At 34.1% G+C, this 12,704-nt stretch overlaps 1 protein-coding gene across 2 annotated transcripts in view; it reads left to right on the top strand.

Annotated features, from left to right (window-relative positions):
• ARHGAP28 (Rho GTPase activating protein 28) overlaps positions 1-12,704 on the top strand; it is a 74,491-nt gene that overhangs the window by 16,294 nt on the left and 45,493 nt on the right. The window contains exon 1 of one of the 2 annotated variants that reach the window (XM_087931099.1): positions 2,025-2,353. The exons of the other annotated variant lie outside the window; for it this stretch is intronic. The gene's annotated coding sequence lies outside the window, so the exon portion shown is untranslated. Of the gene's footprint in view, positions 1-2,024; positions 2,354-12,704 lie in introns of those variants that run through there. 2 annotated transcript variants of the gene reach the window in all.

Here is a 12,704-nt window from a genome sequence, read left to right as displayed (position 1 = left end):
TTTAAATGTTCTGTTTCATATATATATGTTTCATATATAATTATTTGAAGCATAATGTAGTCATATGTATTGAATATATGAAAGATGAGTGGTACGGTTGCCTAGTGGTGAAGGTGCTTGCCTCCCATTCAGAAGGTTGACTGTTCAATTCTAAGTAGCTGCAGATGTTTCTCCCCCATCAAAGAACAAGTATAAAAAGTGGAGAGAGGGGCACATAACTAAGGCAGAAAATAACCATAAAGATAAAATCAGGAAAGCCAGGACTCAAAATGAACCAAGCCTTGCGACAAAAGTAAAAAAAAATAACACACTCTTCCCACAAAAAGCTGCTTTCAACATGTGAAAAACAAGGAAAAAGTTAAGGAATGAGAGGGAATGCTGGAAAAAATATTTTAGAGATGTCTATGAGAAAAATAATGATATACCAAAGTGGAAATTAAGACTTAAATGCAATAAGAATATTAAGCAATTACAACACTGTAAGTATAATTGCAAAAATGATAACTTATATATATATTATAAATTATAATATTATATAATATATTATAAATATGTTTTACTAATGGGGTGTCTGTGGCTTTTGTTTGCACTTGATGATAGGGAAGTATGCTGTTGTTCTTCCCTACAAAGAGAAAACTAATAAAATGCAAAGACTAGATTGGCTTGACTGGATTTTGTCAGAATGTTGACTGAAAGCAGATTAGTGGTGACATTTGGGAAATGCAGTATAATTTTACGATCCACAAATGATATACAGACAAGATATCTGATCTTTAGTAGGTCATGACTATGGAGATTCTCAGTCATCCAGGTCATAGTTATCCCAAAGCTTATTTTTCAAAAGGCAACTGGACATTGTTTTTCTTTTAAGACATTTGCTTCTCATCCAAAAACTTTTTCAGTTCTTACTGAAGAATGGACAATGGAGGGATTTATTTTCCTGGCTGTTAACATTCATTCTGGGAGTTGTTGAAGCCATTTGGAGGTTTATCTGTGCCCAGAGGATCACCTGAATAATGCAAATGGGTGTGGAACCTTCTTGGAACTGCTGAAAGGACTGTGTTGTAAACAGGAGATAGGTGGTGACGTATCCCTTTCGCTCTGTTGACTTACCACCGGAAGTCCCCTTCCCCTCTGTTGAGAGAAGGCTGTTCAGTCTGACTGTAGATGGTCTCTTTGATCCCTCTTTCAAACCAGTAGTTCTTTCTGTCCAGAATGTGGATTTTGTTGTCTTCCAAATATAGATGGACTGCTGAATCTTGTCCTGAGGTCTATTCAGTCAGGATTGAAGAAGCTTCTTGCATGAGAAGTGAAACATTTTAAAGGAAAAACAAAGTCCAATTGCCTTTTGAAAAGGTACCTTAAAGAGAAAACCAAAAGTCCCATCATAACTGTAGTTTAGGTAGAAAAGCCCTACTGATGTGACCTTCCCATAAAGTGTTCTTAGCATGTTATTAATCTGGGTCAAATAAGTTAAATGTATTAAAGTAGAAATGAGAGCCTATTTGGTGTAGTAATTGTAAACACTGACTAGAACTGGGAGATCATACATTCTAATTATGTTTTAGGTAAAGAAGTTAGTTGGGTGGCTTAAGGCCATTAATTGTCCCAGACGGCAAACCACTTCCAAAAATGTTGCCAAGTCAGCTGAAGTGACTTAATAGACACCTTCCCCACACCACCTCAGAAAGTGTGTCATATGTTCATTATAGTATGAATTACAATCAACAGAGATTGTATTTTAATTATAAATTATATATGCTAATTAATACAATCATTCTGAGACCATAGTGCTGCTTAGGGGAATGTATTAGAACTCCTATTCATCTTTTATTTACATAACAAAATGTTCACCCTTTGTTTTGGAAGTAGCACAAAACTGTTTCCTTATGTTACAAATGGAAATTTTATCACATGTTAACCTTGGACATAAAACTCAAAATAAAACAATGTAGCAACACAGTTCTTCCTTCCTTTTCCTGATTGCATCACTGGAATCCCTAGCTAAGAAAGGGATCGAAGGGGGGAAAAACTCTTTAGCTCTTAATGCTTTAGCATCTGAATCCTTCTGCATCTGTGGGTTTCATTACATGAAATTAAATTTAATGAAGTTAAGTACAATGCAGTTATAATAGCATATAAATAGCCTCATTATTACTGTACTACTTTTTAAAGAGGGGAAAATACAGGTGCAGTTTATTTGCAAGCTGGCTTTGTGCAATACAACTATTGTGGTCCCTAAACCCGAGATGTAAGCAGGTTTGGAATTCCTGTTTAATGATGATACGAACAAGGCTTCTGCTTCAAATATACCAATGCCTGAGCATTTGGAATGAATTGGTTAAGCTACATTGTGAGTATGTTTTTACAGTTTTTCTATTTTTTTCACCTGTAAGCATAGATCATTATCCTTCAGTTTGCATGTATCGTTAATTTTGTAAATATACCCACTGATTTCAAGTCTGTATTTAAAATGGGAAGGTGTTTTTTTTTGTTGTTGTTGTATCCCATGAACTGCCCTTGACATAAATGAGAATGTTTAAGCGGAAATGTGCTAAATTTTATGGAAAATAGTATTTTGTATCAAATTTTTGTAAAATCAAAAACCTAAGGAAAGGTAAAAAATAAATAACCTTTTTTAAATTAAAAATTTAAATAGTGCTTTTAAATCTTTAAATGATATACAAAGTATATTACACTAGGGATTATATGTGTGGTTATTATTATTTTATAATTTTAAATAATTACCCAAACACAGCTTAACTCTGCTGAACATTTTCACAATTGTATTGATTTATATTCCTAGAGACTGACAGATCTGTCTGACTCAGCCATAACAGAAGGTAGGAAAACTAAATCATTTCAAACTGCATGAATCAGCATTTATATTCCCAGTTCTAAAATGTATGGGGACCAAAGTCACGTGAACCCTGATGAGTGGCATTTGCTAGTAGAGAATCAACTAAAACTGTATTTTATGTTCTCAAAATCCCCCCCAAAAAGCCAGACACCCTACAGAAACCAATAGTATGATGCCTAAACTCCCAGTCCTTCAATCCAAAGACCACTCAATTCATACCATTTGCATCTGTCTGCTATAGAAGCAAGAAACCAATAGATATAACACACACACCCCAAGGCCAGTTTTGAGAATCAAAACTATTGGCAGTATTTTATTTATCAAATTTATATATTTGTCTCTATGGCTCCCCATTTCTTTTCCATCTCTTCTTCCTGCTTCCCTTAATGTAAAGGAAAGTCCATATTAATGGTTGGGAAATTGAGCCTTTTCCTTTCAAGCAACAACTCTTATATCTTCAGCAAGACATATTTCACATTTTGGTAACAAGTGCTGAAGAGTGTTTGGAAAGTGTATAATTACAAAGCTTGATTAAATGTGATCACTGCAATTAGAAAAAATGAGTTGCTGGCAGCTCCACCTGAACCATGATAGCTTATCACTTTGCAAAGTTCTCTTTTTTGATCCTCCTCTTTCCAAACTCTGATCAGCAACTTTTTCTTGCAAAAGCTGACAAAAGAATTTGAGTTATCATTTTTAAACTTTCCTACATATAGATAAAATGCTTACCTCATTTAAAATTGTGCAGGCCAGCAAACAAAAGTATTGTGATGTTTAAAAAAACTTTCAACAAGTTAGAGAAAGGAATGCACTTTCAGATAATTAGCTGAATCTGTGAAAGCCATTCCCAGTAATCATTGGTTATTTTAAAGCAGATATTGAAATGGTCTGGGCTAGACTGGGCTGAAATAGTAGGTTTTATATTCTTGAAAAGCCTAACTACACATTTCAGAAAGCTTGCCTTATAATAATACAGTTCTGAAAGAGAAGTATCAAAGAAACAGAGCTCTTAACTGTTTCATGGCAATCCACTGCTCAGTTCTAAATTACTTTTAACCTTTTTTTAATATGTGACAATATGAATTTAAACCAACTTCTCCATCTATTTTGATTGGAAATCAGAAAAATGTAACCAGATGGTGGAAAATGGTAACACTGTTCTCTGGATTAGCAATTTTCAGTGTTTATATTTAATTCAGTGATAGCTGGATATATAAACAATTGACTGCATGCTAAAATTATGGAAAGGTAATTCTCTCTGTGTGTGTGGATTCCACTTGTATCACACTATTAAGTCAGAAGAAACATAATTATTTGACTAGAGCTTAAAATTGTTGATATTATAACATGAAAATGTGATTAACTTTTAACTGGATAATTACCTAAAGGTTACAGAGCAGAATATGTTATATCTGAGTAAGTTTGGAAAAAAGATGTATCTCAGCACATAGGTCTCAGGCATCATAAGTAGATTACCTGATTATTAGTAATTAAGATGTGCTGCAATAAAGTATAACAAACAAAAACAAATATTTGTATATAGAAACAATATTTGTATAAGAATCAAGATGAATTAATAATGACATTGAAAGATTCAAAGATGAAAATTGTGAAGCAATCTTTGTATATAGGAAAGATGGTTTACTATCCAATTTACTATCCAATAAACAGCGGTATTTCAAATATCACAATAAACTATAGAATTCCCACATGAAATGTGAACGGCGTGAGTAAAAATACAGTATATGTTAAACAATTCATAATCATTTGTTAATTCTTCCATTCAAATTTGTAACATTTCTCCAGTCTGTGCTATAGGACTTTTTCAGGAAATTTTATTTACTGATTGTTGAAAGTGTCAGTGAAGAAAGTTTGAAAGATTATCAGTTAAGTTAGTAAATTCAGTTTCTTAGTAACAGTAAATTGAATGATGAAAATGGGTAAAAAGTACTTGAGAATAGGAGTATTGGGAGACGATGCAGAATCAAGTAGCTTTCAATCCTTAGGATATAATAAGAAAGAGAAAGATCAGATGAGGGCTTTTTTTTTTCTGAAGTATGAAAAATGTTGAAGGAAGTATGGTGAATTTAAGCCAGCTGTGCAAAAGTAGATCTGTCAACTACAGCAAGGACAAGTAACCAATTTGTCTATTAATAAGGGATGGGATGTAGGATGAATAGATAATTTTTTGTAATCTTAGAGAGGTGAAGAGTCATTGATTTTTTTTTATTTCTCTTTTATAATTTATATTATATTTTATAGTCAAAATTCTTACATAGCTATATCTGTAAATATAGCAGCCATCGATCCAACCTCTGAACCTTTTTGCACATCTCTTAATTTTCTTTTGACCTCTTCCTCCTGGAATGCCTGATGCAATGTGCTTTAGTCCACTCCTTTTACAGGTAGTCCTCGACTTACTACCACAATTGAGCTCAAAATTTCTGTTGCTAAGTGAGACATTTGTTAAGTGAATTTTGCCCCACTTAACAAACCTTCTTGTCACAGTTGTTAAGTGAATAACTGCAGTTAACGTCAGCGTTTCAGCAAAACCAGACTCCAATCCAACAGGCATTTCCTCAAAGTTTCTTTTTATTGGAAAAGTCATACTGGCACATCTGGGAAAATCTGAATCTGAGAGCTCCGGGTTTTCCCTCAGTAAATCAAGAATCAAACCCAACGCTTGCACCCATCAGTCGATCACATGATCCAATCACCATCCATCCCAACTTGAGACAACCACTTCTTCAACCACTCCTCCTTCAGGTGCAGGAATAACATGACCTTGACCGAAAAGAAGAATGCTATTATGCTGAACTGCTAACACTCTAAAAATCCCCCCTTCTAATTTCCCAGACACAGGAATGTGGCAGCGTGGAAGCTTCTGGTGTTAATATGGCTTCCAAAGCTGACAGTTAAAATAGTAACATGGTGGTTAAGTGCATCTGGCTTCCCCACTGGCTTTGCTCGTCAGAAGGCCCCAAAAGGAGATCACATGAACCTGGGACACTGCAACCATTATAAATACAATGCCAAGAGTCTGAATTTTGGTTACATGATTATAGGGTTGCTGGGTCATAAGGGTCATGATAGGGTCATAAGTGTGAAAAACAGTCATAAGTCACTTTTTCAGTGTCGTAACTTTGAATAGTCACTAAGTGAGGACCCTGTACTGAAATAAAAATTATGTTTATAACACATGGGATTGTATTGTCTGACCATGAAAATAGCAAAAATTAGAACCAAATATGTAATCCCTAGATTTACCAAAATGAACATTCCCTGACATCGTACTCTTCCAAAGCTTGTTACAGTTGAATCCAGGTTTTTTTTCCTAATTTTGGATTATAATAAGTTTGCATGCTCATGAGCTCTTCATTTATGCCCACCAGAGTTGACTGTACTAAAAAAAAAAAAGAATATTACATATGAAAATAAATACAAAATATTTAAACATGAAAATTAAAATTCTTGTGTTTAAATTTAAATTAAGTTTTAATATAAAACTAATAATTTAAATATTAATTTAATGCAATTCACCAGTTTAGCAGTCAATGTGCAACAAATTGAAAAAGAAGTCAATTATCCTACTAACACAGATATATTAACTCTTGGGCAAACAGGATTAATTTTAGTTTCCTAATGGAAAGATAGTTTTGATGAGGGTACTCATATATCTCTAAGGAGAAAAAATGTGCAGCAGACTGGTACCACTTGTACTTGCATAATGTCTAAGAGAGAGTTTCGTTATCAAATATAAATTCTAAAAATACTTGACAATTCAAGAAGAATGATTAATTCTTATACAAATTTGTGAGCCTTGAAAATAGATTGGTAACTGGAATGTCTAAAGGAACCTTGGGTAGAAGTATAGAGACAGTATAGAATTATGTTGTTTAGATAATATTTTTAAATGTGCATCTAAACAGGTGAGTGAACAAAAATTTTCCTAATGTTATCTCTCTGGTTTTTAATCTATTGGCTCAAAAACAAAAATATTACTTAAAAATATCCAGAAACAATTTATTTCTAATGGAAATCTCATTGTCTTATAATTGTTAGCATGTAGTTCATTATCTAATAGATTATAATTGCTAGTCATTTTTAAAATCTTTTCCAGAATTATAGTTTATAATTTATACAGTTACTAACTATAACAGATAACAGATAATCAGAGTTGGAAGAGACCTTGTAGGTCATCTTGTCCAACCCCCCGCCTAAGCGGGAGACCCTACACCATTTCTGGCAAATGGCAGTCCAATCTCTTCTTGAAAGTCTCAAGTGATGGTGCTCCCACCACTTCCAAGCAAGCTGTTCCATTGTTTGATTGTTCTCATTGTCAGAAAGTTTCTCCTTATTTCCAGGTTAATCCCTCCTTGTTCAGTTTCAATCCATTATTCCTTGTCTGGCCTACAGGCGCTTTAGAAAATAGCTTGACCTCTTCCTCCCTGTGGCAGCCCCTCAAATATTGGAAGACTGCTATCATATCTCCCCTGGTCCTTCTCTTCACTAGACTAGCCAAGCCCAGTTCCTGCAACCGTTCATTGTATGTTTTAGTCTCCAGTCCCCGAATCATCCTGGTTGCTCTTCTCTGTACTTTTTCTATAACCTCAACATCTTTTTTATAATGTGGTGAACAAAACTGGATGCAGGTGTGGTCTTAGTAAGGCTTTATAGAGTGGTATTAGTACTTCCCTTGATCTTGATTGTATCCTTCTGTTAATACAATTTAGGATTGCATTAGCTTTTGGGGCTGCTGCTGCACACTGCTGGCTCATATTTAGCTGGTTGTCCACTAATACTCCAAGATCCCTCTCATAATTACTGCTTAAATAACCATATGATTTAATTTCCTTAAACAGCAAAATCTTGTTATACTGATAAAACCAGAGACACCTTGAGTTCCTTTCAATAAATGCACCATTTGTAACATTCTTATCTCATTTTGCGGTTTTCTTATTTTTATTTTTAACATGTTTTATTTTCAATTCTACTCTGTGATCATAATAAATCCCATTGAATAATTCATAAGTCTTTCAATCATTTTGAAATCAAATTGCTAGTTTCTTAAAAGTGGGAGGTATCATATATAAGTTTGCAAAGGAAATAATTGTAGCATGTCCCATCGCTCATAGCAAGCAGCACAGTCTTAATTTTGCTTATACGTTATCATGTAAAAATTTATAGTTAAAAAATAATCTTAGATTTTAGAGGTACTTTACCAATATAGTCCTCTCAGGGCTGGCAGGTGTTTATGTGTGTGTGGAATTGTCTGCTCAAAATAATCTGCATTGCTTGGAGGAATATTCCATTTCACAGGAATACTTTTATTCAGTGAAGACATATAATCTGTGCATGTACATTGTATTACCATAAAGTCGTAAAGACCATGCAAATCTTTGAGGAGGATGCTTTAGTTTAATAAAAATTTGTGTCTTTCACTTGAGCTGTTCTTTGCCTCCTTGTCACTTCGCTTAGAGATAAAAAAGTGACCTTGTTTCCTTTAGCTTCCTTCTGTAATTCTAATATTCAAAAAAAGTTTTTGCGTATTCTGCATATGTGCAAAATCTTCTTCTGATGCTTCTCCTCAGCTGCTGAATGTCACTTTTGACTAATGGAGCTTCAAATCAAGGTTTTTAGGAGATGCAATGTGCCTCATTGAGGCAAATCAGATTGCCTCTTCACTGCAGTGAATGGAATAACAGTGTGTCTGGAGCATGAAGAGCTTCATCAAGCCAAATCAAAGCTGGTTTTCACAGACCTACATCTTATTGGCAGGCAAATAGCAAGAGAATTACCTCACCAGACATGACAGGTTTTTTTGTTTTGTTTTGTTTTTGATGTGTGTATGTGGGGAAGATAAAAGCAGGGCATAACCCTGTTGCCTAGTTACATAGTGAATATTATAGCACTTCTGCTCCAACTGACAACTCATGCAAGATGCATAATTTACACACAATCAGGCTAAAATACTGTAGGCCAGTGGTGGGATTCAAATTATTTTACTACCAGTTCTGTGGGCGTGGCTTGGTGGACATGGCAGGGGAAGGATACTGTAAAATCTCTATTCCCACCCCACTCCTGGGGGAAGGGCATTGTGAAATCCCCATTCTCTCCCCACCCCAGTAACCTGCTTTCCAGCTCCATTCTCCTATGCAAGGCAACAAAAGAAGACCCAGCTGATCAGCTGGGACTCGGGAGGCAGAGAATAGATGGGGACAGAGCCAGTCAGAAGTGGTATTTGAACTTTCTCTGAACTATTCAAAATTTCTGCTAGCAGTTCTCCAGAATTAGTCAGAACCTGCTGAATACCACCTCTGATGTGCTATTATAATGGGAAAGCAATAGTAAACTAGATTCATTTTTCATTGTTTTTGTCTTATTTATTTCCTCAGTTCATCGATACGGCTGAGAATCACAGAGATCAAAACTGGCATTGTGGAAAGTTTGTGGGTCATTCCGTGTTTTAAAGTATTGGAATAAAGTATAGTTGTTTATGTGTTTGCACTTTAAATAGTTCTTTAAATGGTATCTTAGAATCAAAGTTGGAGTTGCACTTCCCGAGACTTCCTTTTCTAATAAGTATTTTTTACCTAGGAGAGTTTTGTGGCAGTCCAGTTCGGTCATTTCATAATGATTGGGAAGTTCAATTAGTATATTTTTCTTAATATTTTTAAAGTTTACACTAGGACATGTTATAGGAGATTGTTGATTTTTACATATTTTTTAAAATGTTTTCTTTGTATGATTTCTTTTTTTATTGCTGTCTATATATATCATGTTACATTTACATGAATACATTTTACTACATGGAAACCTGCAGTTTTGATTGGTTTGTAGATCAGTCTCTAGGTGAGATTTTAGAAAGAAGACAAATAGCATAATTATTCATTACAAAGTAGATTGTTAATTAAAATAGTATGTTAAGTGCAATAACATATTTAGATGGATAAAAAAATTCTAAAATGTTCTTTTAAGTTATATTCAGTATATCACTATTTTTCTACAGTTGTTCAAAATGATGTCATTCAACTAAGATACAAACTCCCCTCTCCTCTCTAAGGTACAAACTCTTAATATATCCTAGAATAAATTTAAAAATGTTCACCAATATATTTCTGGGGAGAATTAAGCAGCTGGGCTGGATCAACATAGCTACAGTTAATAAAAGATATTTGAAAATATTCAGTAAAACAACTTGTTGCATACACACACACATATACACACATGCACAAACACACATGAGACAAATACACAAATATACCCATACCTGTCCAGGTAAGTTTGGAATTATAGATAAACATTTTCATTATATAACAACCAAAAATATACATACTACACCAAAATAATAAATTGAACAATACTTAAAAATTCATTGATACATGTATTCATTTTCACAGAATCAAATATATAATATTTATCCTCCATTTCTGTGAGGTTTACTGTACTGACAATAGAATTACATAAATATCCTTATCAATAGAGTTTACATGAATAAATAATTTTTCAAGTAGCTTGTATTTTTAGTCCGGATAATGTTACATCCTTTCTGGCATTTTTTATATTGACTTTGGCTTCAAGCACTAGAGGAAGTACTCTAGTACTTTAGATAGTATTCTAATATTGCAGAGTACCACTAAGATTTTGAATCTGTTGTTTTGCCTGCCCATTTTGATGTGTCTGAACTCTGTACTAGATTAATATACAGCATCAAATTATAAAGCAGATGGCTAAATTGTTTATTATAAAGATTATGCTTATTCACAACAATAGAATGACTTGATATTAATCATAATTTTCTGGTTATACTTATAGCTGCAAGATACACTGTGTGCATTGTTGTAACATGCCATAAGAAGTATACCGGTTTTTGTTGTAAGAACTTACTTTAACATTATGTACACAAATGTCAACCATTCTTTGAAACTATATGGGTGCTAAGTGTTGACTGTGACCAATGGCACATAATTAATTCACAACTGATTGCTGTGATGCAAAAGCAATGTATCAAAAGCCATTGTGAAGTGTAAAACATTTAATCTCCTCTGAAGCAAATCGTTGGCCATTAACATTTTCTATTTTGTTCTGGCCATTATGCCAGACATAAACATCATTTGTCCTCATTCCTATTTCAGTTGCCTCAAATGTAGCAGCACATTTCATGCAAAACTCACTCACTTGAGTACTGATATCCAAAATTACTACTACTGCTGCCATGAAATAGTCTCATAGATGCAAAGGTGCCTGCTTGATCTAGCACATTGTGAAGCTTGCCAATGCATTATTGAAGCTGTTGGATACAAAAAGCTTGTCAATATTTCCAAATTATCCATATAAAGTTTTATTAGAGCAGGGGTCTCCAACCTTTTTGGATCTGTGAACCGGTAACAGTAGCAGTGGCTTTGGCAGTTTTGGCCGTGGAAAAGGGGAACGGTTTCATGTGCACAACCTAAATCCCATGCATATGCAAATGAAGTTTTGTGCACTTGCTGTTTCAGCGACTTAATTCTCAGTAGTGGTCGGGGCCCCGGGATTGGGGACCTCTGTATTAGAGTACAGTAAAAAGTCTATAACACCAGATAAACGCTGTTCTGAAGTAAATTCTTTTTAAAGATATGTAAAAATAATTAGTAATCAATATATTTCAAATCTTTAAATATGTCATCATAAATCATAGATGGGTACTGTGCGGTCAGTTCCACATATTCAGTCTCAAATAAGCTAACAAGAAAAAACACTAAAATTGCTACATTTGGATATAAAATGCTATCTGCATTTACAGATGTCACCTCTTAAATTCAAAATACCTAAGGAGGAAGAAGCCGAAGGAGCTTCTGGGATAAGAAGCAAAATGTCTATCAAAGAAAAACCAGAAAGTCCAGTTGCCTCTTGAAAAAGTACTTTTAAGACACCTAAAAAGGAAATTAATCCCTTTTAATGGATTGAATAATATAGACAAGAATGCTTATATATGATGAAAAGTCAGTTTGATAAAGATGTTGATAGCATTACTTGACATCTCAAACTAGACTAAAGGCCTCCTTGTTTCTTTGTGTGTAGTTATATCATTCTCTTTAATAAGGGTGTAGAATCATATACCATGGACTTTTTATATAGCTGTTATCACACACTATTTCTGTCTCCTGCAATTACACTTCAATTTCTAACTTTATGGACAGCAATGGCCTAGACTGGATAAGCACAACAGGGTGAAGCAAATATCTCTGTAGTCAGCCTTTGCTTGATTAGTCTGTGGGTGGACATAATTGCAGGTTTCAGTACAGATGAAGTTGCTAAGAGAGCCTACAGAATGTGTAAGTTGAAAAATATTTTGAGACTATGAATGATTCATGATTCTTTGATACACATATAGTATGAGAATGAGTTCAAAATATTTTCAGTGGATACTCTTTCAGTATGTGGAGAATTATGAGGTATGCCTTGGAATAATTTCTGTTTCTCTTTGCAAGGAAATCTTACTGATTTTTCCCCCTCAAGACAGCTATGTCATCACTTCTGAACAAAGGATAATTTTCCTGCCTCAGGATAAAGATAATACAGTCTTCAAACCTTGAGCAAATCTTGTTTCCTGATAGCGTTTAAATAACTGGAACAATACTGTACAGTATATTTTTCCAGCAAGTCCCGATACTAGTCCTATACATGATTTATCATTTTTGTCATATGATAGTCTACAGACTTTGCACTTCAGTATGAAACAAAGGATAAGATATTTTGCTATATGAGAGAGAAATATTATTTCCAGTTATCACAGTATCTCTGAACACAAACTTTTTTTCAGAAAAAAATCCTTTGGACATCCTTTTAAACTTACTGTAACATG

Source organism: Pseudonaja textilis, chromosome 3, assembly GCF_049901715.1.
Source record: "Pseudonaja textilis isolate UNSWEBS1 chromosome 3, rPseTex1.2, whole genome shotgun sequence".
NCBI classification, from domain to species: Eukaryota; Metazoa; Chordata; class Lepidosauria; order Squamata; family Elapidae; genus Pseudonaja; species Pseudonaja textilis.
Note: the sequence above shows the minus strand (reverse complement) of the source record. Positions and strands in the feature narration are given on the sequence as shown.